General features: G+C 44.7%; 1 long non-coding RNA gene across 1 annotated transcript in view; it reads left to right on the forward strand.

Moving 5' to 3' along the window:
- LOC117886581 overlaps positions 1–26,187 on the forward strand; it is a 76,973-nt gene that overhangs the window by 13,340 nt on the left and 37,446 nt on the right. The window contains exon 2 of the long non-coding RNA XR_004647999.1: positions 22,431–22,510. This is a non-coding gene — a long non-coding RNA (uncharacterized LOC117886581). The remainder of the gene's footprint in view (positions 1–22,430; positions 22,511–26,187) is intronic.

Raw genomic sequence — 26,187 nt, forward strand, 5'->3', positions numbered from 1 at the left:
CAGGCTGTTCCAGAACTCTCTCCTCTGGGGTTTAGAACCCTTCTTCTAATTTCCAGGCTAAATTTATTCATGTCCAGTTTATACCCATCTGCTCTTGGGCAAACAGTGCCATTTCATTTAATTATATATAATTGTATTATAATACATTTACTTCAATTATATTAAAGGAAAACTTGAAGAGTAATTTAAGATATTTTTTACTTTCTCTCTCTCACAGACACACACACTTGCTGCCACCCCTCTCCACCCCCTCTGCCTATTTACTTGCTGGTCTTTAGAGTGTGAGGTCTTAATTACATGGAATAATCCTTCTATGTTTTCAGAAAACACCTAGCACACTGAATGCTACTGAAACATAATCATACTGAGATTCTGTGGGAGTTTAGAAACATACAGTAACAAAACGGAGAGGCTGGATGGCAAAGGGCATTGGGGAATGGAAGCCTTTTGCTTTTAAATCATCAGCCAAATCCAACACAGGCTGGTAGAGATTGAATCCCATTTCCATCTGATGATAGTCGTTTGTCGGCTGATATTAAACAAATTCTCAATCTACAGAGGCAGGTGTCAACATCCAATCTGAAGTTAATTGGTTCCCTGGTTGATAGTCTAAGCAGAGACCAAGGACTGAAGAAACTATGGGCTTGTCCATACAAGAGTTTTAAAACAGATCAAATCAAGTTAATCCTCTGAAAATGTTTGCATATACACACCACAATCCGTCACTGTTCACTCACTCCACATTTATTGCAAACTCTGGAGTACTCTTGTAAAGTGAACTAGGTTTGCTTCAAATCAAAGTAGTTTGGTCTATTGTTTGTGTGGCTGCAACTGCTGTGCACCACTTTTTGCATGTTTCTAACAGCTATCCCACCGTGCTTTGCAGGTTGACAACTCCCTACCCCCATTTAAAAGCTTGCACAAAGCCAGATTTTGCCCATTTGCTCCTGGATCCCAGTGTATCATTCTTATGATATGACCATGATAATGCTCCAGAAGTCCCACAGCATGCCTCATGCAGCCGTTTGGAGCCAGGATGAAACCCTGGCTCTCATCACCATCTGGGAAGTGTCAGTTCAGGAAGCTCTCTGTGGCCAGCCCCTATAATAAAGACCTTTCTGTGGATATGGCAAAGCTGATGTCCATGAGGAGTCACAATTGACACCAAGCAATGCTGAATAAAGGACAAGCAGCTCAGGATAAAACACACTGCAATGAGTGACAAAAGGAGGCAATACAGCAGAGGTCACGTGACCTGTCCATTTTTGATTAACTCCCAGTGGTCAAACATCCCAAAGCTCTCCTTATAGCACCCCTACCTGAGCCATTTATTGACCATCATAATCTTACCTTGCATTTGCTCTCCTCCTGTAGGGACAGGTAGAATCCCACTGAAGATCACCTGAGCCTCCATTTCTTTAAGCATCTTCCCCAGCCTGGCATAGTCCCCCATGGTGCATTCCAGTGAGAATCTAGCTGTATCATTTGTTCCCATGTGGAGGACAATCAGTGGATTCTTTCTAGCTCCCATTAGGATCTTCTGCAGCCTCAGGTCCACATCCCATATCTTAACCCCAGCAGACAGTATACCCTTCTGTTGTCTGGATCAGCTCTGGTGACAGACTTGTCTGTTCTTGACAGGGAGTCACCAATCAAGTAGACCTGCCTCTTCCTGTGTTGGTGCGATTCCCCAGCTTTCCACCTTTTGTTCTTTCTGGCTGGAAGTCCTCCTGTCTTTTGTTCACACTTGCAATCTTCTGTGAGTCATTCTCTATCCTCCTGGGGCCCCGAAATCTGGCTATCTCCATTGACTCTTCCCCTCTTCTTTTAGGACTAGCCGCTCTTCTCTTCATTCTTGCTCTCCTACCTGCAATTAATGCCTGCTGGGCCCCTTCTTCATTTTCCAACTCAGCAAACTTGTTCCTAAGCTCTCTTTCTCCTTCAATAGCCAGTCTTTTCCTCTGCCTGGTGCTAGTAGTCACATGCTTCGCTGGCTACTTTCCTCATCCACCAGTCTCCCCTCACAATTCTCCAGTCCAGCTTGCATCTGTGAGTCTTGAGTTTTCTCTTCAGCCTCCTCTAGGTAATCAATCCAGGATAATGTACATGCCGTAGCTTCCACATCCAGCCCTCTTCATTGTCTCTTCCATTCCTTGGATCACTACCTCTGTAGCTATCATCACCTTCCCTGTCAAGAAGAAAAACACACACACAGGCACCAACTTTCCAGAGGTGTGTGGTGGGGAGCTGATAGGGGGACTGCCGGTGGGTGCTCAGCACCCACCATTTTTTCCTGTGAGTGCTCCAGCCCCTGAGCACCCACAGAGTCGGCGTCTATGCCCACGCACACAAAACACAACACCCCACACTTCCCTCCCACCCTGTCTGCCAAACTCTCCTTACAAATTCCCACTCAGACTTCCCTGTTTCCAGCTCTGTTTGCTGGCTCCTGTACCACTGGTTGGAACACTTTTTGCTGCTGCTTCCAACCTATTCTGTAAATAGAGCCACCTGCCTTTCAAAAAGTCAAATGCACACTCAACTACCATTTGGCAACCACTCAAGTGATACTTAAAATATTCCTTCCTTCTGTTCAAGAGGCCTGTGTATGGCTTCATTAACTAGGGCGTCAGAGGATAAACTAGGTCTCCCAGAATAACAGAATGCACCTCCACACCTGGACGTATGTCAGCAGTGGTCCTGGGGGCAAACTGTCCTTTCTCCATTAATTTAAATGAACTGAGTTCCAAAAGATCATAGCGTTGTGGACTCTTCCAGACCATTCTGCATTTGTTTGTAAACTTACTGCAGTGGTCAACCAGTTCTTGGAACACCCTGCAGAAATACCCCTTTCTGCTTATAAATTCTGCACCCTGGCTGGGAGCAGAGGCAAAGGAGAGGCACATGGGTTCCAACAATTGCCCCAGTACAGTCTAGGAACCCCCTGTGTGCAAAGCCATCAGTAATCTAAGCATTCCCCAGCTTTACAATCCAGTTGGGCAACACCTTATCAATGGCATGAGAATGGCCCCAACCGTTGATCTCCTCACACTGAATTGCTTGGCTACAAATCCGTAGCATTCTGGGTTGGCTAGCTTCCACCAGGCAATGGTGACCTATTTCTCCATGGATATGGGGCACCACATATTGGTACACTGCTGCTGCAGCCCCATGGTCAGTTTTGCACAGATCTCAAAAAAGGTGGCTCTCCCCATCCTGAAGTTCTCTTTCCACTGTTTGGTCATCCCACATCTACAGAGCAAGTCTCTTGCACCAATCCACGCTGGTTTCCCAGACCCGTAAATGGCACTGAATATTTTGCTTGCATCTGAAGAAGTGAGGTTCTTACCCACGAAAGCTTATGCTCTCTATACTTCTGTTAGTCTCAAAGGTGCCACAGGACCCTCTGTTGCTTTTTACAGATTCAGACTAATACGGCTACCCCTCTGATAACTGAATATTTTGTAGCTCATCCAGGAACCGGTCTTCTAGTTTAAGCAGTCCAGCACTATCTTCTTTCTCCTCATCCTGCTGCGACCACTTCAGAATTTTCTGCTGCCAGAGGAGCTGCAGCAGCTCCTGTAGAATAGTTTCCTGCTCCAGCATCATCTGCTCAGTGGTGCAACGGACAAAGTCCAATTCTGGATTAGTTTAGCTTTGAGTGCTGTTATACAGCCCAAGCAGTCTCCATGTGTTCACACTGGTCACCACAGCAGTGCAGACATGGGCGGCCAATGACCCGGCCATTGTGGGAGGCTAGCCCCCAGCCCCTTCCCTTATGCCCAAGGCCACGCCCTTCCCCTTGTACCCAAGACCCCCGCCTTTCCCTTTTAACTCCCCTCCCCTGGTGCCCAGAGCAACCCCACCCTGGCCCCAGCACCGCATGGCTTTGAGGGGAGACCTCAGGCCAGGTGCTCTGGGCGGCGCAGCCGCAGCTCCCCCAACCCTGGAGTGCTGGGCAGCCAGCCCCGGAGCGCCAGGTGACAGTGCCCCCAGCCCTGCTGCTCCGGGCAGTATGGCCCCAGCACCAGCCTCCCTGAGTCCTTGCAGGAGACAGGCCAGCCTAGGCCAGCTAGGGCAGAGCACTGGGAACCACAGGAGGGGGCCTGGCCTGGGGGCGGAGCATGGGCGGGGCCACGCTAGACTGTTTGGGGAGGCACAGCTTCCCCCTGCCTACGATACCCACTGCCCATGCTGTGTGGAGCATTGTTGGGTTCGTGTTGGCTGACAGCAATTTGAAAATGCTGCTAGCCCGCCCACAAAGGAGGTATGGGGTGGAGACAGTGGAAACATGGGAGATATTTAAAAAACTTGAACCCACCTGGCTTTCTACAGTTCACAGAGGATGCACTTGTGACGTTGTGCAGTCTATATGGTTTTATAAAAATATAAGATAAAAATATAAGTGAATGTAATGTAACTGGGATATGCTTCGTGCAAAAGGTCTCTTGTAAGGTATCATTACAAAGCTCATAATCTACTGAGTGTGATCATCCTATTTGTAGAAATGTACCACTCTAGTATCTAAAACTAGAAATATAAAACATAACTCTGAGGGCCTATTGTAATTATGTAAAGTGTGGGCCATTAAGGATGGTTTGGAATCTTGATGACTCCCATTGTCTGCAGATGGCCGTATTTACCTGTGAGTCTTCCTGTATATGTGTGTGCTGGCAAGTGAGTAATGAAGTCTTGCAGTGACATGTGATCATGTCACCTGAACTGGAATCCATCTTTAACCTGGTGCTTTTCCAGTGAGGGGGGTGGAAACCCAGAGGGACAAAGGGTTCCCGCCTTATGTAAAAGATATATAAAGGGGTGGAACAGAAGAGAGAGGGAGGAGCCATCATGAAGAATCCCCTAGCTATCACCTGAGCTGCAACAAGAGCTGTACCAGGGGAAAGAATTGTGCCCAGGCCTGGAAGGTGTCCAGTCTGAGAAAAACTTACTGAAACATCTCTGAGGGTGAGATTATCTGTATTTAGTTTGATTAGACATAGATTTGCGCATTTTATTTTATTTTGCTTGGTGACTTACTTTGTTCTGTCTGTTACTACTTTGAACCACTTAAATCCTACTGTCTGTATTTAATAAAATCACTTTTTATTTAGTAATTTACTCAGAGTATGTATTAATACCTGAGGGAGCAAACAACTGTGCATATCTCTCTATCAGTGTTATAGAGGGCAAACAACTTATGAGTTTGCCCTGCTTTATGCAGGGTAAAACGGATTTATCTGGGTTTAGACCCCATTGGGAGTCGGGCATCTGAGTGCTAAAGACAAGCACACTACTGTGAGCTGTTTTCAGGTAAACCTGCAGCTTTGGGACAAGTGATTCAGACCCTGGATCTGTGTCTGGAGCCAGCTGAGCTGTGTCTGGCTCAGCAAGACCCGGTGCTGGAGTCCTGAGCTGGCAGGGAAAACAGGAATAGGGGTAGTCTTGGCACATCGGGTGGCAGCTCCAAAGGGGTTTCTGTGATCCAACCCGTCACAGCACTGTGCTCAATAGTGAAGCAAATGACCATAGGATACCCCTAAGAACGTGACACCCTCAGTTTGCAGCAAACCACTACCTTGTGTTCACACAATTCTAATTGAAAATGAAACAGGTGTTCCATTTGCATGCTGTTGGTGTCTGTGTACTGCAAGTTACCTGACACACATAAAAAATTTCAAATTAAACCTCCCTTGCATGTAACCCCTATGCCCTCAGTTCAGGAGATGTCCCTGCCAGGGCAGTGGTGAGACACAGTGGTTTGACTGCTGCTATATATGTTGCATGCATAAACATGTGGTCTGAACTCAGCTATCATTGTGGTATCTTTCACAGCAATGCATTTACAGGCACTGAATAAAAATATTCAAACTTTCATTACAAAAAATAATATATAGTAGACACCCAGCAAGTTGCTAAATTCCATTGACTTTGATTTGCAATTTTAAATTCTCTTTGATTCCTTAGCCAAGGTTAATCCCCTGGCTAGGCTGCTTAGATATTCTGTCAGAGAACCTTCAGAATTACATCATCACGAGTCACATCTCCAATAAACCTTATTGACATGTTCACAAATCAGCATCCTCTGATAAATGAAAGGGAAAATCTTTCCATCTTAGGGGTTTTGGCTTCAGGTAGAGTCATTCTTAAGAGCTTTTGTTCGATAGAGATGCAAAAACTGAATACAGATTGGCTTTCCCCTATTTGAATTAAACACCGTTATAAACATCCATATTTTTTTTTCTTCCGGGATAAAAGGTAATAACGTCAGTTTATACTAGCTGAGGTTTTGGCCTATGGATATAGGGGTATGATCTCATTTCCAGTGGTGTAACTCCACTAACTTCAGTGATGTTTGGGGTAGATTCCAATCTCATTTATACACAGGTAAACTCAGAGTAACTCTAAAGACTTTAATGGAGATACTTATCCCTTTATACTGCTGTAACAGAGTGCAGAATCTGGCTCATGCTATATGTTTTAACATTAAAATCTTTCACAAAGCACTTGGAATAATAATAAGAAAATCAATACCATCTTACATTTATATAGTGGTTTTCATCTCATTGGATCCCAAAACACTTCACAGTCTGTGCACAGTAATCAGTGCAGGGTCTGCTTCTCATTGACCTTTAAAGCCTGCTGCTACCCATCCTACATCACTTCTGAGTGGCTGGGCACCTGGGGTCAGGAAATGGAGGCACCCAGAATTCCAGGAGATAAGAAAGGCAGTGTTGGAGCTGGGGAGAGAAGGGTGAGTGTCTTGGAGGAGATGACTGAATAGTGAGAGCAGGATTTCTGCTCTGATATAGCTTCACAGGGCAGATCCCTTCCCCATAGAAGACCTCCTGAGGGTCTCAGGAGCAGGTTACCAGGCTGTGTGGCTTCTAAGGTCAGTAGTGGTGGGGCTCTATTCCTGTGAACCTTAGGAAGGATGGTCTTGTGATTAAGACACCTGACTTAGCCCTTGTCTACACTACAAGTTTAGGTCTAATTTAGCAGCGTTAGATCGATTTAACCCTGCACCTGTCCACACGACGAAGCCATTTTTGTCAACTTACAGGGCTCTTAAAATCTACTTCTGTACTCCTCCCTGATGAGGGGACTAGCGCTGAAATCAACCCTGCTGGGTCGAATTTGGGGTAGTGTGGACGCAATTTGACGGTATCCCAGAGCTATCCCAGAGTGCTCCATTGTGACTGCTCTGGACAGCACACTCAACTCAGATGCACTGGCCAGGTAGACAGGAAAAGCCCCGCAAACTTTTGAATTTAATTTCTTGTTTGGCCAGCGTAGCGAGCTGATCAGCACAGGTGACCATGCAGAGCTCATCAGCACAGGTGACCCTGGAGTCCCAGAATCGCAAAAGAGCTCCAGCATGGACCGAATGGGAGGTACTGCATCTGATCGCTGTATGGGAAGACAAATCCGTGCTATCCAAACTCCGTTCTGAAAGATGAAATGCTGGAATATTTGAAAAAATCTCCAAGAGCATGAAGGACAGAGGTTATAACAGGGACCCGCAGTAGTGCCGCGTGAAGTCTACCAAAGAACCAGAGAGGCAAACAGCCACTCCGGGTCAGAGCCCCAGACATGCTGCTTCTATGATGAGCTGCATGCCATTCTAGGGGGTGCCCCTACAACTACCCCACCCCAGTGCTTCCCTCCGCCCCCACCCCTCCCGGGATACCTTGGCAGTTATCCCCCCATTTGTGTGACGAATTAATAAAGAATGCATGAATTTGAAATAACAATGACTTTATTGCCTCTGCAAGCGGAGATCAAAGGGAGCAGGGGAGGGCGGTTGGCTTACAGGGAAGTAGAGTGAACCAAGAGGGCGGGTTTTCATCAAGGAGAAACAAACAGAACTTTCATACCGTAGCTTGGCCAGTCATGAAACTGGTTTTCAAAGCTTCTCTGATGCACAGCGCGCCCTGCTGTGCTCTTCTAACCGCTCTGGTGTCTGGCTGCGCATAATCAGCATCCAGGCAATTTGCCTCAACCTCCCATCCCGCCATAAACGTCTCCCCCTTACTCTCACAGATATTGTGGAGCACACAGCAAGCAGTAATAACAATGGGAATATTGGTTTTGCTGAGGTCTAACCAAGTCAGTGAACTGCGCCAGCGAGCTTTTAAACGTCCAAAGGCACATTCTACCACCATTATGCATTTGCTCAGCCAATAGTTGAACTGCTCCTTACTACTGTCCCGGCTTCATGAGCCATGGGAGCAAGGGGTAGGCTGGGGTAGATGCAACCACGTGGTGCTGCCGACTGGGAGAGCAGCCTGAGGCAGAAGCCTCCAGCTGGCATGATATTCCAGGCAGGACTGAATCTCCATTAGACGAAACTTAAAGAAGAGAATGACCTGGAGTCATTCCCATTTTTGTCCAGGCACCCCCGACCAACCTCACCGAGGTCGGCCAGGAGCACCCATGTCTGCCCAGGCACCCACAACCAACCTAACCAAGGTAAACCAGGAGCACCCACGAGACAATGACGATGACTAGCAGTCGTATTGTACCGTCTGCCATTCGCAAGGAAGGCAAGGGGATGCTGCTGTGTAGCACTGCAGTACTGCGTCTGCCAGCAGCACTCCAGGAGACATACGGTGACAGTGAGCTGAGCGGACTCCATGCTTGCCATGGTATATCGTCTGCATGGGTAACCCAGGAAAAAAGGCGAGAAACGATTTTTTGCTGTTGCTTTCATGGAGGGAGGGAGGGAAGGGGGCCTGACAACATGTACCCAGAACCACCTGCGACAATGTTTTTGCCCCATCAGGCATTGGGAGCTCAACCCAGAATTCCAATGGGCAGCGGAGACTGCGGGAACTGTGGGATAGCTACCACAGTGCAACGCTCTGAAAGTCGACGCTAGCCTCGGTACTATGGACGCACACCGCCAACTTAATGCACTTAGTGGGGACACACACAATCGATTGTATCAAATCGATTTCTAAAAAATCGACTTCTATTAAATCGACCTAATTTCATAATGTAGACATACCCTAAGAATCTGGGCTCAAGTCCCTGCTCCCAGTGTAATGTTAGGTGGCCTAGTTCAAGCTATGCCTTCTCTCCATCTTCAGGACATCCTGCTATGGGTATGAATGTTTGACATGCAAACAGCTCTGATGATATTCCACTGTGAGAAAAACAAAAGGGGAAGAGATACAATCTTAACAATGACAGGTTTCAGAGTAGCAGCCGTGTTAGTCTGTATCCGCAAAAAGAAGAACAGGAGTACTTGTGGCACCTTAGAGACTAACAAATTTATTAGAGCATAAGCTTTCGTGGACTGCATCCGAAGAAGTGGGCTGTAGTCCACGAAAGCTTATGCTCTAATAAATTTGTTAGTCTCTAAGGTGCCACAAGTAATCTTAACAATGTCATCTGATGTATTCCAAAATCTAAAAACAGTCTTTACGGTCCAGTTCTTTGCAGATCACCTTAATCACAAAACCTCCTCTGTCCCGAAGGAGACTGTTCCCTAGAGAGAGACTTTTTAAAGAGATGCCACTTGTTTCACAGGGGAAGGGAAGAACCAAATTATGCCAGAGACACATTCACTGACACTGAAGAGAGTCCCTGCACTGCAGCCTATATTATTAATATATTATATTAATTCTTCCTGAGGTGCTTCTTTGAGTCTCCTTTGTTTTATTCCAAGCAGACTTCCAATTATAAAATAGCATCATTCAGTAAAAGCTCAAGATTTCAAGCATAAATATTCAAAACATGCACAAAGTAGAGCAAAACTGACACTGCAGTTAAAACAGAAAAATCAATGGTGGTTTTTCTAATGCAGACTACAACAGCTCCACCTAGTGGAGAACATTGTAGTAACATCATCAATCTCAAATGAGTTCCAGGCTTTGTTTTCCCCTCCGCAATCCTGCACTTACCCTCATTTGTTGTGTCTCTGGCTTTCCAGAATCCAGACATTGCTTATGTTGCAGGCTGGCTGCTGCACACTGCCCTTGTAATGAAAGGTTTAAAAAGAAGTCAATCTGTTCCTTGCTCTGTTTCGACCTTTGTTGCTAAAAACTGCAAAAAGCAAAGGTCTGCATCTCCTAGGTCAGCATCCACACTCTGAGTATATAACAGTGGTTTTGTTACTAGCTTGTGACACTCATCTGACCTCTTTACCACAAACACAGATGACTTTTACCCACAACAAAGCCATGAGTTAACCAGGTTTGTGCATCCAATTCTACCATGCTGCCTACCTGTGGTGCATTCTGGGAAAATCTGGGCAGCTCTGCCAGGGCTAGCTTAGTCTTGCTGAGGCCCAGGGCTGAAGCCAAAGGGCTAGCCCCACTGCCCTGGGGGTGGGGCTCAGGTTACAGGCCCCTGTGATTTCCCCTCTCACCCCCAGCGCGGTAGGGCTCCTCACAGGGCTTCGGCGGGCTCAGGCTTTGGCGCCCCCCCCTTCTGGGGTCATGTAGTAATTTTTGTTGTCAGAAGAGGGTCGCGGTGCAATGAAGTTTGAGAACCCCTGGATCAGATATAATCTCAGCTGAATGAAACCTTAAACCAAATCATAGACTTTTATGCCTATCCCTGCTGGTGACTACGCACAGCATTTTCTCGTTAGAGACAGGCAAGCGGCACTGTGTCCAAAACGTTTTGTCTCAGTAAAGCCAGTTCTCATTTCCACCACAGTTGTTGCTGAGTGCGGTTTTAATGGCTTTAGTTATCAGACTGGCCCTAGTGGTGTTGGCATTGTTTTGCCAACACCGTCTAAATAACCTTCCCCAAAAAGGGAAGGCTAGAAACAGGTCAGAAATTCATAGATTCTAAGGCTGGAAGGGACCATTGTGAGATCACCTAGTCTGACCGCCTGTATAGCACAGGCCATAGAACTTCCCTAAAACAATTCCCATAGCAGATCTTTTAGAAAAAACATCCAGTCTTCATTTTAAAATTGTCAGTGATGGAGAATCTATCACAACCCTTGGTAAATTGTTCCAGTGGTTAATTACTGTCACTGTTAAAAAAATATGCCTTTTTTACTGTCTGAATTTGTCTAGCTTCAACTTCCAGCCATTGGATCTTGTTATATCTTTCTCTGGTAGACTGAAGAGCCCATTATCAAATATTTGTTCCCCATGTAGGTACTTACAGACAAGTTACTACTTAACGGTCTCTTTGTTAAACTAAGTAGATTGAGCTTCTTGAGTTTATCGCTATAAGGCAGGTTTTCTAATCCTTTAATCATTCTTGTGGCTCTTCTCTGAACTATCTCCAGTTTAACAACATCCTTCTTGAATTGCGGACACCAGAACAGGACACAGTATTCCTGCAGCAGTCACACCATTGCCAAATAAAGAGCTAAAATAACCTCACTACTCCTCAAGATTGCCCTGTTTATCTAGTCATAGTCATATTGCAGTTTTTCTGGAACTGTGCAAAAAAATGATTCTCTCACTAAACATACATAAAACCTCAGCTAAACATACATAAAACAAGCTTTCAAATAATATATGATATGTGTGTGTGTAGGGTGGGTACATTAAACCTCAGAAATATGGCCCTTTTTGGAGAATTGCTCCATGCTTAAGAGCCCAGCGTGCTGTTTCTTTCAACTAAGAGTAGTTTGTACATAGCCCATACAAACTAAACTTTCCTATGTATGTTTTATCTGATGGTGAATCACTGACCAAGCAAAGTGAGGCCCTACACTGAATTCACGGACATTTCTGTTTGTCTGTAATGCGATAACTTTTGAGCACCTCATCGAATCAATTAAAAAAAATTAGAGAATGTTCTAGGCATCAATGGGCAGAGCTCTATGGATTTTGGTGAAGATTGGAACCCAGAGAAATCTGATTTCCACTGGTCTAAGTGAGAGGATAATCAGATCCACAGAATGCACACTTGGCACTGCAGCCAGAGGAATCTCTCTAGTGCCTCCAGATGCTGCCTACACATCTTACCAGAGAAGCACAATATGCTGTGTTCTCATTGGGTGAACAGCTCAGTCTACATAAACAGTGAAGAGTTTTCACTTTCAGAGAGTCAGAGATTCATAGATTATAAGGACAGAAGGGACCACTGTGATCATCTTGTATGACCTCCTATATGACAGGCGATGGGACTTCCTGAATTAATAACTGAACTTGAACATATCTAGTAGAATAACATCCAATCTTGATTTTAAAATTGCTGGTGATGGAGAATCCACCATAACTCTTGGTAAATTATTCCAATGGTTAATTACCCTCATTGTTAAAAGTTTGCACCTTATTTCCAGTCTGAATTTGTCTAGCTTCAGCTTCCAGCCACTGGCTTATATATATATATCTTTATCTACTAGACTGAAGAGCCCTCTTACCAAATTTGTGTTCCTCATGTAGGTACACCTCTATCCCGATATAACACGACCCAATATAACACGAATTCGGATATAACGCGGTAAAGCAGCGCTCCGGGGTGGGGGCGGAGCTGCGCACTCCGGTGGATCAAAGCAAGTTCGATATAATGTGGTTTCACCTATAACGCAGTAAGATTTTTTGGCTCCTGAGGACAGCATTATATCGAGGTAGAGGTGTACTTAGGTACTTATAGACTGTGTTCAAGTCACCCCTTAACCTTCTCTTTGTTAAGCTAAATAGATTGAGCTCCATGAGTCTCATGGCATGTTTTCCAGTCTTATACTCATTCTCATGGCTCTTCTCTGTACCTTCCTTGTATGTTTATAGCACTGGTGCCCTAATAGATTGAGGCCAAATGCTATTTAATGTTATAGACCCTCTCTTTACTTCTAGATAACTGATTGAAATTCATTCTAGACCGACAGAGTGAAATCTTGGCCTTATTGAAGTCAATAGGTAATTTTGCCATGGACTTAAATGGAGCCAGGATTTCACCCAAACTGATCAGAAATTCTCTTTGCTGTCTTATTTGAAGTTAGTTGGTTGTTTTTTATTTGAAGTCCCTGTCACATCACATCACAAGCACATCACCACAAATTGACTTTAACTGACCCCTTGTTGGCAGCCTTAGCAGTGGGGACACAGATACTGAATTCACCAGTACATCTAGTTCTTCCAGCTCAGGACTGGGATACCTTGCCGGGGTCTGTGTGTGTGGGAAGCTTGCACAACCATCACTGATGCTGGTGTGAGGGAAGCTTGCACAGCCATTGTTTGTGATGTATCTGTTCTGAGGATAGAGGGTTTTACTTCGTGGGGCGCTCAATCCAAATCCTTTCAACCACGTGAAATTCATTTTTAAAAAATAAAGGAGCAACATTTTAGAAATGACAGCAGAATTTTAAGAGGCCACAAATTGATTCTCTGTGTGGAAAGATTTGTTACATTTTCTGGGAAAAGAAACCATATAATATTTTGTACAAGATCAACCTTGAAGGGAGATGCAGTTACACTATAAAGTTAAATAGGAATGAAGCTGACTTTATGGTGTCACTATAGGGCTGAAAATTTAAAGCAAGTCTTTGGGAACATACTGTGAAGCAAACAACCAGGATGAATGAAATATGTTACCAGGGATATGTAGATCCAGTATGGCAGTTTGTAGTGCCAATGCAAAATGATTTTTGCCAGAGTGAAAGGCAAATGAGGTTGCTGCTGCAGAACACTAGAAACTGGGGAAGATTATATGGCTAGACTGTGTATTTCAAAATGATTTAAAACCAACACCACTAAAAACTCAACCTTCTGACCTATAAATATAAAATGAAAGTGCTTCAATTTCAGATGCATTACTCAGAATATCATTTTTATTAATGCAGCATTTATTATAACCCATGCAATGTCACATCTATGTGGATGCAGTATAATAATTAATGTTCTGTTTGTGTTTCATCCTTAAACGGCTGATTTAGGGATTTGACATATAGCAGTTACATTTTTTTTTTAAAGCCCACCAATTTCGCTTTTTGAATTGAGCATCTCACTATCTATGGTAAAAAATGGCTCAAACACTTTTGCGAACTTCTGAAACTAAAATAATTTTGCTGCCCAAAAGGGGCTTTTGGCAGTGATTGGTTCATTTGTCTGGGGAACGATAAGTATAATGATTTTTGTGCTTTGTTCAAAAAGTGAATATTAACCAAAGAAAAAGTCCCTTATCATTGTGGCAGCCTTGTTACATTTCAGTCTCCAACAGACTTGCTTTGAGTAGAATGTTTTAGATGACTGGCCAAAGAGGGCTGCCAGCCTTGGAAAATGCAGTACAAATTGGAGCATCAAGCTTTTATATAGTATGGAGCACATCTTAACAGAGAGATTACTGCATGGACACCTCACCTCCCATTCACAATGGCTTGTCCCCACCTAACCTCTCATTTACCATTGTCTAGCCTGGCCTGGGCTCCCCTCTGTGATCACTTAACATGCCTGTGGTCACTGCAGTGACTGCCTTCATTGGGAAAGGACTTATGTATTCATAATTGTTTTTAGTGTAATCATTGTTTTGTCCTTTTTCAAAGAAGTGGGTCACACTCTCTCTCCTTTTGCTCTTCATTTCGTCTCCCCCCCATGTGTTCTGTTTTCCTCTCTCCCCTGCCCCCACCCCACATGCTTCTCTGTTGCCTCTTCTCTTCTCACCCACTCCTCTGCACATGCTGCTCTGCAGACTTGTACCTTTCTCCCTTGCACATATTTCCTGGCTGCCTCGTTCTCCTCTCCCTGTCACACGATGCCTCTTTCTCTTCTCCCTGTGCCCTGAACATGTTGCCTATTTCCCTTTTCCCCTCCACTCCTGAACATTCCTTTCCTGCTAGCTGATCCAGTCCCATTGGCAGCCCCTGGCTCCTCTTCTTCGGAGGCTCTGGTCCCTGTTTCCTCTCCTCCTCCTATGTAGAGCAGCCCTTAGGGGAAACATTTACATTGGCTCCTTTTCATTTGCTTTACAGGTTTACAGAACCAAAGCAGCTGGAGGATCCAACACCATGTGACCAGCCAATCCTCTGTACCCCACAGTCTGTAAATTCCTGGGCTGTAATACCTCACCATTTCCAAGAAGGGACCATACCAACCTCTTAGTCTTAGGGAACAAACTTTTGGGAAGGCCTTCACTATTTTGGGGTGGGGTGGGTTAAACCCATCAGTTTCCAATCACATGCCCCAGGTACTTTTTCCTTCACAAATCTTCTGTTGTAAGCTTAGCCTCTTTCAGGAGCCTGGCCTTCCAGAGGTTTCTGTACAACTTCACTTGGCTATGGCTGCCAATTGGTGTGAAAACCAGCCACATTGTCCAGGTATACAGCTACATCTTGCTGATGGTGACAGGGGATATGGTCCCTCAGTCACTGAAAGATGGTTGGAGCTCCATGTCACCCCAGAGGCATGCTGACAAACTGGAATAGCCCAAGGAGAATGACAAAAGCTACTTTCCCTAGAGAATCAGGTGTTAGTGCAACCAACCAATGACCCTTTCTTAAATGTAGGGTGGTGAGATTTCTTTATTAGAGCTTTTCCTAACCAGCTGAGGACCTCATCCGGTTGGGCCATTGGATCCATATTGAATTAGGAAACTGAGTTTTCTCTCCAGAAATCAACAGAGAATCGAGTGTTCCCATGCAGCTTAGGGACCAGGACTATTGAGCTTCACTTGATGCTACTTGATTCTTCCTCCCTCCTAGCTTCAGCGTTTCCTGAACCTTTAGTGCCATCTCTTGCATTTCCTCAGGGATCCAATAGGACTTAATTTTCTGTTTATTCCCAAGGCTGAGACTACATTGAATGGACTAATAAGGCTAGAGAACAATCTGTACATGCCTCCATCACTTTGCAGATCTGCGATTAAAGCTGAGTGAAAATTGGAATTTCTGTTCTGTGGGAAATTCTGGTATTTCAACATTTATTTTTGTCCCAAATTAGGATGAAAGGTTGAAATACTGTATTGCAATTTTTTGCTGAGCAAAATGTTCCAAAAAATTTCAACTCAGAAATGGTGAAATGTTTTGTATTGGCACTTTCAGAGGTTCCACTTTCAGAGGTCCCAACAGACTCCGGGCATGATTCTCATTTGGTCATCAGGCCCTTTGCATTGCCCATCCCCAAAGCAGCTTGTGATAGGGTGCTCAGAGGGCCAGACAGCATAGCAGCTAGCACACCTGAGGTCCCAGCCCCTTGCTTCCCTGACCAGGCATTCCCTGACCTTGGGCTGAAATCTTCTCTCCTCCACTCACATCTGGGCCTCATTCCTTAAGAGAGTGTGGTAGGGAGACCCAGCCCTCCCTCTCTACTGGCTCCCAGCCCAGGACCCTGTGTGAAGCAACACGGGGAGTGTCCCCCTGGCAAAGAGTGAAAGTCCACGGCCCTGGGCTACTTCCTACCTGTATCTCTTCAGTTTGGGACATGGCCCCTACAGTCCAAACTATCTGTAGTGGCTCACCTGAAGTAGCACCCCCTTGTGGACCTTTTGCAGCATCCTGTCATGGCCTCAGGTCCTTCTGGGTGGGGGTGAAGGGGGACTAGCTCCACAACATCCTTATAGTGAAACAGTAAAAGTGCACTCACTGCTGGGTGCTTCCTAGTCTCCTCAACAGTCTCTCTCAGTGAGGGATGCAGTACTTCTCCCCTGGCAGCTAGCCCAGCTGTCTGGCTCATAGTGAAGTTCCCCTCATCTAGACAGAGGCAGAGCTATCTCCTGCAGAAGGGTGCTGAATCACCTCCATAACCATCTGTCCTCATCCCAGAGATCAGACCCGCCCCCCTTAAGACTGAGCCTTTGATCTTAGGTTCCTACATTTGTTTAATTAGATACGTTGTGAAAATAGTGCACTGTTCTATGAAGTCCTGAGTGGACTTATTTCTCTGTTTTCAGACATGGTTTTTATAGTTGGGTGGCAGCTGTAGATGGAAAAGGTATTTCTGGGAATCTGGAAGTAGTGATGGCTCTAGTAATATCCCAGGACTGCAGAGCACTTTGACAATGGTTGGGCAGATATCCTTAGTTGATGGATTATAGATTTTGTCAGACCACATCCTGTTTCAGACAGTGTTGCCTCAATCTTGTCTAGTTTGAGCTACAGCCTCCCTGGCTTTCATCCAGATCTTAGTCTCTGCCAACCATTAGATGAGCTTGGCCAACAACTATGTCTGGATTCAATGAAAAAGAGCCAAAGAGCAGAGTATTTTTGGCTTACAGATCATACTGCAGCTTATATGGTCTCACTGTCTCCCAGCGACTTCACTTCGATACTGAACAGAAGACATGTCAGGGTTGAGGCATGAAGGAGCCCACAGCTCAGACCCCCTCAGAGGGAGATTCCCTCATGCAGCAGTATTTGCTTGTGATCATTTTGAAAAAAAGTGATCAGAATCCTGGCTGGTCTTACAGTCTTGTCAACATTTCATGATCAATAGGATTGAAGGTCATTGAAAGATCAAGAGTTGTCAGCAAGGACATCTGGCCTCTGTCCATTGCTCAGAGGGGAATGTCAATCCCTATGATCAGTGTCTTTTCTGTGAGGTGGTCCAGCCTGAAGGCCAGCTGCATGGGTTCCAGGAGGCCTGAGCTTATCAGATCTTGCTGGAGTTGGCCTGTCACTACCTGCTGCATTATCATTTGAGGAAAGGGAAAGTTAGGGGCTAGGTAGTACTTGGCCAGGACATTAGTGTTCAGTATTGGTTTTCTCTACCGAGGCCTGACTATAACTTGTTTAAGGGCTTCTGGCAGCTTGCTCTCTCTGATTAATAAAAAAGGGTCCATACATTACCAGCAAAGAGAGACATAGATCCAAGTTGCTTGAACCTAAGTGGACAACTTGCTGCACAGCTAGAATGTCAGCTGGGACACTGGTTAAAAATCAGACACTGAGGGATGATAGCGCAGCTGTAGCCTTCTGCTCTGACCCGTCAATCTTGGCTCGAGAGAGAGAGTTCTCTGAATCTAGGCAACGTTCTCCAAAAAGAAGATCAGAAGCAAGAAAATGGACACAACTGGAGCCAGTTGAGGGCACCCTGGATTGATTGTGATGACGACGATAATAATAACAATAAATAATTAGAGCTGCCCAAAATAGTTTTTGACCAAAAAATGCCTTTTTAAAAAAATGAAATTTTTCATTTTTTTAGGAATGTTCTGTTTTTTCAACAAAAAAAGTTTGGTTTGGTTTCCTTCCCCCCCCCCACTTTTTCCTCCTTTTTTTCCCATTTAGTCCCTGAGAATAGCGGGATGAATAGAAAAGGAGGGGAAAGAGAGAGATGGGGAAAACAAAACTCCAACATGTTTCAGTTTGCATAAATGTGTTTTAAAACGGAAAACTTTTCAAGAAAAAAGTTATAGGCCCAGACTTTAAGAACCATCATGATCATCTAGTTTGAGTCCCTGCACATCGCAGGCCACAGAACCCTCAGCCACCCACTCCTGCAACAGACCCATAACCTCTGGTTGAATTACTGAAGTCCTCAGATCATGATTTAATACTTCAAGTTACAGACAACTGACCATTAACGCTAGTTTGAACCTGCAGGTGAGCTGTGCCCTGTGCTGCAGAGGAAGGAAAAAAGCACCAGGGTTTCTGCCATTCTGACCTTGGGGAAAATTCCTTCCTGACTCCAAATATGGCAGTCAGATCATGAGCACGTGGACAAGACCCACCAGCCAGACATCTGGGAAAGAATTCTCCGCCCTCCCCATTTAGTGTTCCATCGTTGGCTGTTGGGGATATTTGCTGCTAGCAATCACAGATCAGCTATGCACCATTGTAGGCAGTCTCATCATACCATCCGCTCCATAAACGTATCAAGCTCAGTCTTGAAGTCGGTTAGGTTTTTTGCCCCCACTGCTCCCTTTGGAAGTCTGTTCCAGAACGTCACTCCCCTGATGGGTCAGAAACCTTCGTCTCATTTCAAGCCTAAACTTGTTGATGGCCAGTTTATATCCATTTGTTCTTGTATCAACATTGGTGCTTAACTCAAATAACTCCTCTCCCTTCCTGGTATGTATCCCTCTGATAGGTATTTATAGAGAGCAATCCTATCTCCCCTCAGCCTTCGTTGGTCAGGCTAAACAAGCCAAACTCTTTGAGTCTCCTCTCATAAGATAGATTTGTCATTCCTCTGATCATCCTTGTAGCCCTTCTCTGCACCTGTTCCAGCTTTAATTCATCTTTCTTAAACATGGGAGACTAGAATTACGCACAGTATTCCAGATGAGGTTTTACCAGTGCCTTATATAATGGTATTAACACTTCCCTGTGTCTATTAGAAATACCTTGTCTGATGCATCCTAGGACTGCATTAGCCTTTTTTCATGGCTATATCACATTGGTGGCTCATAGTGATCACGTGATCAACCAATACATCCAGGTCTTTCTCCTCCTCTGTCACTTCCAACTGATACATGCCAAGCTTATAGCAAAAATTCTTGTTGTTTGTCTCTAAGTGCATGACCTTGCACTTTCCACTATTATATTTCTTCCCATTTGTATTACTCCAGTTTTCAAGGTCGTCCAGATCTTCTTCTATGATATTCCAGTCCTCTGTATTGGCAGTGCCTCCCAACTTTGTGTCATCCCCAAATTTCATTAGCACACTCCCACTTTTTGTGCCAAAGTCATTAATAAAAATGTTAAATAAGATTGGTCTCAAGACTGATCCCTGGGGAACTCCATTAGTAACCTCCCTCCAGCCTGACAGGTCACCTTTCAGTAAGTCCATTTATAGTCTCCTCTTTAACCAGTTCCTTATGCACCCTGCAATTCTTATATTAATCCCCATCTTCTCCAACATAACTAACAATTTCCCATGCAGAACTATCAAATTCCGTCCTGAAATCCAGATAGATTACATCTACTGCATTTCCTTTGTCCAAAAAATCAGTTATTTTCTCAAAGAAGGAGATCAGGTTGGTCTGGCACAATTTACCTTTTGTAAAACCATGTTGTATTTTATCCCAATTACCATTTACCTCTATGTCCTGAACTACTTTCTCCTTCAAAATTTGTTCCAAGACCTTACATATAATTGAGGTCAAACTAACAGGCCTGTAATTTCCTGAGTCACTTTTTCTCTCCTTTCTTAAAAATAGGAACTATATTACCAGTTCTCCAGTCATAGGATATGACCCCTGAGTTTACAGATTCATTACAAATCCTTTCTATTGGTCTTGGAATTTCATGTGCCAGTTCCTTTAATATTCTTGGATGAAGATTATCTGGGCCTCCCCTTGATTTAGTCCCATTAAGCTGTTTGAGTTTGAATTCCACCTGGGATGTGGTCATTTCTACTTCCATATCCTCATTACCAGTAGCCACCCTGCCACTACCTCTAAGCTCTTCATTAGCCTCATTAAAAACTGAGGCAAGTATTTGTTTAGGTGTTGGGCCATGCCTACATTATCTTCAATTTTCACCCATCCTCAGTGCTTAGCAGTCCCACTTCTACTCTCCTTATTTACTTTTTATTTATATGGCTGTAGAACCTTTTACTGTTGGTTTCAATTTCCTTTGCAAGGTCCAATTCTGCTTGGCTTTTGGCAGTTCTCACTTTATCACTACACTTTCTGACCTCTAAGAGGTAGCTTTCCGTCCTGATCCATGCCCTCTTCCATGCCTTGCAGGCTTTCTGCTTTCTCTTAATCACCTATTTGAAATGCTTGCTCATCCAGCTTGGTCTGCAACCCTTCCCTATGAAGTTTTCCCCCTTGCTCAGCATGCAGGCTTCAGATAGTTTCTGCAACTTTGATTTAAAGTAATTCCAGGCCCCCTCCACATTCAGATCCTTGAGCTCTTCAGTCCCGTCCACTTGCCTAACTCATTTGTGCATGCTTTATCCCACAGTGGAGTGTAGAATGATGCTGCAGTCCTCATTTTCATGGGTTTGGAACATCATTTATGGCAAGGTTCTGAGAAATTTAACAGGGATGAAGTCAGTAGAGTTCTAATGGAATTAAATAGGGATTAATACAAATTTCTCAAATAGCTAGGAGAATTGGAGAATGGGGTCCTTTCAAAGAATGTTCAGAATATCCTATGGAATGCAATAGAGAATTGAAGCCCCTGCTACAGGATTCTGTCAGTGTGTTCAAACATTCTGCAGCAAGGTTATTGTTCCTCCTTAAATTCTGGAAGACTTTTCCATAAGGGAATCTCCATTGTAAGCTGCAACATGCACAGCTGAACGGAGAGAGAGGACGCGGACCAGTATAACCAACCTCAGCTTCAGAGCCTTCAGATTTCACCTGCCCTGCAGGGAGAATTCTACCAAGTTCCTGACAGAAGACCCCTTATTTGTTTTGAACTTTACTTCACTTCTAATAATTCCTGTTATCTTTGTGAATTTCCAATGGTGGTTATCTGATAGCGCCATATGTTTGGGGAAAGGTGATGTTTATGCAGATCCAATTTGTCAGGAAAAGAGAGAAAAAGCAGATATTTAAGATGCCCATTAAAGACTTGCCAGTGCCTTATGGTAAACTTTCAAAAACCTTCTATTTCAAGACATTTCTGCTTATATAAGCAGACCCTTTCAGTTTCTTTACTTCCCTGGTATTTTTTTAGCACCATGAGCATTTGCTGAGAATCACAATATTTTTTGTTTGGAAGTTCTGAGTTGCCACCTTTAGGTGTAAATCTTGGCTCATTGTCTTAAAATCTTTTCCACAGAAACAAGCCCTGATGACTGGTTCAGGGGATTGGTATAGTACTATGCAGCCTTTTACCTCTTATATCACCTGTGTGAATCCAATTCAGATTAGTCATAACTATCGCATATAGGATACTGCAAAAAACAATGTGTTTTCAAGTGTTCTTCAGCATTCTAAATGGCTGTTTAGTTTGATCACGTTTATGTCTCTTAATTATGGCTTTTTGTCCAGGGGAATGGGAAATAGATGTTCTTCACACAAATATTCATATATTCACCTAAATAGTTGTTGATCAAGAGTATTTATCAGTAGTCAGTACAGAAGGATTCTTAATTTATCATTCATTAATAGAAAGAGTCTTCATTAGTCACTATTCCACATTGGTTATTTATTATTCTTTTTGCTCAAAAAGTTTCAGTCATTTAATCAGGGAGCAGAAACACCATGCACTTTTCGTGACGTACGACTGATCTCAGAATAGTGAACACCTCACAGCCTGAAAAGTTCACACATGAGGAATTTGGGAATTTGGCAGAGTCCATGAACCAGGGACAAAAGTCCTATGTTGGTTAGAAGATATATTTTGCACAAACAATGTGACCAGCTGTAGTTGTAAACTAAATCCACAGCCAATCCAGTGGCTGTTGGGTGGCATCTGTGTGAACAGACTAGATGGCCCTCAGTCCACTGCTTAGTGTGACAGGTGTGCATGTCCCAAATAGTAAACCAAAGTGCAGCATTGGACATTTTAATGCTGCCTGTAATTACATTATATTGTAAATGTACGTTAGGGTAGCTAGAACCTTGGATAGTGTCTTTTTGTTATTTTTACATAAAAATAAATACAATTGCTCTCTTACTTGCAGGTTCAGCAGGAAGGCCAACGACCGAATGGGCTACGGAGACTGAATTCCCCTTGAGGAGGTTTATGCTGGGCAGGAGTGAGGTACATTGGAGGGGCTGTTGGGTGGGGGGAGCTTGCCCTGCTGCTATTGGGGCAGGACTTCAGAATCCAGGGGTATCAATCTGGCACTTTTTGCTATGTATTGTATTTAATAATGTGGGGGGGACGGCAGACAGTTTGTGGAGGAACTGGTGATGTCACAAAGGATTGTCACGTCAGGTGGAAAATAAGCAGCAGTAGTTTAGAGAGATTAACTTTATTCAGAGTCCCATGCTGCCCTCTGTGTACTAGCCCCCTTAACTCTGTGGGGTTCAGGCTCTGAAACTAGAGGGGGCTGGGTGGGCAAACCAGCTAGGCCCTTCATATTCCTGAGCCCAGGAACTATGCTTTCACACAGAGGACCCGGAGCCCTACTTCCACCCACAAAGGAGGTGGGGGAATTCCACAGTGCAAAGGGCAAAGCAGCACAAATTAGTGCAGCTCCAGATTATATTAACTTGCACCCACTTCTTCCATGAGTTTCAGAGAAGAGGAGATATAAGGAGGAGCCTGACTGCTTCTCCCTCACAGCGCTTCCAGGTTCATGAACCCTGAACCCTACAGGGATCCTCCAAGGTCTGCAGGTTAAGGAAGGGAAGTACAAAATGGAAGGGAGAGTAGAAAATGCATTTAGACTGTGAACTTCTCTGGGCAGGGAACTTTTTTATAAATATATTTGTCAAGTGTGCAGCCTCCCCTATAGTGCTAATAAACAACAGTAATCCTGAAGCAAGGATCTTGTTGCCATGCAAACACCCTGCATGGTGAGAAAGAGCAAAGAGGAAACAAGATCTGTGACGCACTGGCAGAGCTATTCCTAAAGAGACTTCCTTTCAGTTTCCCAAAAGATATCAGCTGCCCTTTCACACCATGCAAAGTGAGACCCCGCTTAATTCCCCCGTACTTTGAACACTGTGAGTAAGGCTAGTATCTGTGGTGATGGTGAGTTGTCAAGATTTACAAGGCAGAGTTCACATGAACAAATAGTGAATTTGGTTGTGTAGCTCCTGCAATCTGCTCTGAAAATGCTTCCTGAACAGGACTGTGAAAATAGCCCTCTCAAGACAACTTTTTTTGCTGGGATGTTGCCATTGTGTCATAGAGCAAAATGTTCTTCCCCACTTATGTGAGCAGAGGGGACACTAAGCCAGTGGATCTGGGTTGGGGCAGGGAGAATCGCCTCTAAGGCATGCTGCTCCTTCATTCTAATCCCATAGAAGTTCCACTGTGGGGTCTCTGTGGTGTTCCAGCTCTGCAGGTAGGAGGAGTCAGGGCAAAGCCTCACAAGAGAGACTCTACAATAATTTCTGTAGCCTCCCCGTCCATGCCCGAGACCCCTTCCTCCTCATGAGGGAGTTTAGGGGGCTGCCAATGGGGCTATGCCTTCAAGGAACATGGAAAGGTAAGTGGAGTGCAGGGGAAAGAGTCCCATGTGGAGGTGTTTGCCTCTGGCAGAAACCCCAAGATCCTCTCAGATGTTGGGGTAGTCTCAGTATTAACCCCGTGCCACTTCTGCAGGGGAGCAAACCCTGCTCTCTGATGGAAGAATGAGAAATGCAATACGTTAAACCTTGTGTAGACTCCAATCCTCTGCGTGGTTCGTTCCCATGTAGGGAAGCATCTATCTATCCATTCATCTATTATGCTCATCACCACAGTATGGAGCATGGGACTCTTAAATAGCCGTTCGCTATTCAAATTAAAACAATTCCTTGATTTGATGGCCTCCGCAGCAGCTCCAGGTATCAGTGACTATATCCTTGCTGTAGTCCTGAGTAGGTTTCTTTGTTTTTCCCAGACACATTGCCTTTCATCCAGAACATCAGATTTTGTATAATGCAAATCATGGTGGTTAAGTCCATTAATGGCTATTAGCCAGGACGGGTAAGGAATGGTGTCCCTAGTCTCTGTCTGTCAGAGGGTGGAGATGGATGGCAGGAGAGAGATCACTTGATCATTGCCTGTTAGGTTCGCTCCCTCTGGGGCACCTGGCATTGGCCACTGTCGGTAGACAGGATACTGGGCTAGATGGACCTTTGGTCTGACCTGGTACGGCCTTTCTTATGTTCTTATGTTCTTATGTAAATGGTAGCTAATTTAGTGCATGTCCTAAGTCTGAACAGAGATATTGAAGCTCTTGGATTTGTGGGCATGTCTATTAGCAACCGAGCCTTGCATTATAGAACCTGTTTCCCAGGGCTTTACAACAAGCCTTTTAGATTGCCTGGTAAGAAGCTTTTAGCAACCAGAGTGAAGAATTAATATGATTAATCAGGCATGTGCAAAAAGCATCCCGGTGAAGAGGTTCACTGCTAGAGTGGAGAGCTCAAGGGGTTTATTAGATAAGCTGGGACTGTGATTCTGGTATAGGTAGCTCTGAAACTGTGATGTCTTTTGTTTTCTGTATATTGTACCTGTATACTTCTAAGAACTCCCCCTCTATGTCAAGATACCAGCTATTTTGTTCTCCCTGTTGCTGCAGCTTGGTACAGTGGAGACACACACTGTGCTCTTTCATAGGGACTTCCCTTTTGTTCCTTCTTGTTGTTGTCATTGATTTTAATTACAAGTCATTCACGACTGGGTACAGTTGTTTTACTGTGTGGAAGCATGGGAGTTGGCATGGTTGAAGCCCCATCTTGCTGACAGGTGCTACAGAATGCCAGTGCAGATTAGTCCCCAAGCATTAATGAAGCTCATCATGTTATTTACACAGTGGAGTTGCTATTTGTCAAATAAGGGTGTTTGACTTGGCCACTGAGGAAAAGAGCCAAAGTATATGCAGCTGACGTTACTGCTGCTCCAGGTCTCAGCAATTGTGTCTCTGCAGCTTTTACACCTTTCTGGCAGCGCTGTTTGAGATACAGCCAGGTGTACAGATGGCCTAAGGCCTGTCAGAAATGGCTTCATGGTTTCCACAGACCTTCAGCCTCCAGAAAGCTCTGGCGACTCCACAGCCTCACTTGCCCTGCTGCAAAGAGAAGCATTTGGCAGATTTCCTCACACCCGAAAGCAGCATGTCTTGGCTGCTATATCCTCCCCTTCTGCATCTTTATCTGCATGAAAGAGAAGGTACGGCCCACACTGGTTCATATGCTCTGCCTGATGACACATCATGGAGCAGGAACCAGTGAGTTGAAGTGAGTCCAGAGCCTGTGACCTACAGCCATAGGAAGGCAAAAAGAGTGTGATGTTATTAATGAACTGCATGTCCCTATTACTCTGGGACACAGACGATAACACTAATACTGGCAATTTTACAGTGTCCACATTTGCAGATGACTGTTCCAAGTGAGAAGTCCATCTACCTTTCTACTGTCTGACTAGTCCTCATCATTTTATATATGGGCTTGTCTACACTTCAGACACTACACCGGCACAGCTGCAGTGCTGTACTGTGCCACTGTAGTGCCAGGGATGCCATTTAGGGAGGGGGGGGCACCTGCCAGCCCCACACCCCCACAAGTTTCATACCACATTTGGGTGAAGTTTGCAGCAGGAGAGAAGATGCTGCCCCTCCTCTCCCCGCTGCCATCTGCGGCCGTGCTGCTCCTGCTCCCCTAGCCATGGAGCCACAACTGGCCATGCTGCTCAGGACCAGGAGTCTAATTCCTGATCTGCTGTGGAGGGGTGTCCTTCTGCCCCCATCTGTGTACCTGGTCTCTGCTGAGCTGGGGTTG

The sequence above is a fragment of the Trachemys scripta genome, chromosome 1 (assembly GCF_013100865.1).
Source record: "Trachemys scripta elegans isolate TJP31775 chromosome 1, CAS_Tse_1.0, whole genome shotgun sequence".
Classification (NCBI taxonomy): Eukaryota; Metazoa; Chordata; order Testudines; family Emydidae; genus Trachemys; species Trachemys scripta.